Source organism: Myotis davidii, unplaced genomic scaffold (genome assembly GCF_000327345.1).
Source record: "Myotis davidii unplaced genomic scaffold, ASM32734v1 scaffold208, whole genome shotgun sequence".
In the NCBI taxonomy this organism is placed as follows: Eukaryota; Metazoa; Chordata; class Mammalia; order Chiroptera; family Vespertilionidae; genus Myotis; species Myotis davidii.
Window position 1 is genome coordinate 254,842 of NW_006299706.1, and position 974 is coordinate 255,815.

Genomic DNA, 974 nt, shown 5'->3' on the forward strand with positions numbered 1-974 from the left:
GTGTGGGGGGGAGCCCTGCGCTCTCGCTAAAAGTAGAAGAAACGTGGAGGGGAGGGGCCAGAGTCACCCGAGTTCCTCTCTGTGGGCCTCTAGGGGGCAACTGCAGGAGCAGCTGAGATATAATGCACATCCCATAAAATAAAATTCTCTTTAAACATGTAAACTAGGGTCTTAATGCATTCGTAAATTTGCGCAACCACGGCCACTGCCTAATTTAGAACGTTTTAAAAATATGTATTTGTATTGATTTCAGAGAGTAAGGGAGAGGGACAGAAACATCAATGGTGAGAATCATTGCTGGCTGCCTCCGGCACGCCCCCTACTGGGGATCCAGCCCGCACCCCGGCATGTGCCCTTGACTGGAATCGAACCCACGACCCAATCCAATTCGGTCTGCAGGCCGACGCTCTATCCACTGAGCGAATCAGCTGGGGCTGGAGCACCTTTATCACCCCCCAAAGAAACCTCCAGCTCAGCCCGCGTGGCTCAGTGGTTGGTGTCTATGAACCAGGAGGTCACAGGTCGATTCCCGGTCAGGGCATGTGCTTGTGTTGCCTGCACGATCCCCAGTGTGGGGGCTGCTGTAGGCAGTCAATCAGCGATTCTCTCTCATCATTGATGTTTCTCTCTCTCCCTCTCCCTTCCTCTCTGAAATCAATTTTGAAAAATAAAGAAACCCCTACCCTTTAGTAGTCACTCTCCAGTTCCCCTGCCCCCAAACCCCTGGCAGCCACCGATCTACACTGTGTCTCTATGGATGTATCTATGCTGGGTATTTCCTGTGAACGGAATCATACATGTGGACTGCGTACAGTGACTTTCACTTAACCCGTTTTCGAGGTTAATCCGCATCGCGGCATGTATCAGTCCTTCATTCCTTGTTTCTCTTTTTCCTGCAAAAGCGTTATTGTTCCATTCGGTCCAGGGCACGGGAGAGGCTTCAGGTGGGGAACAGAATGGCGGGTCCGGGGAGA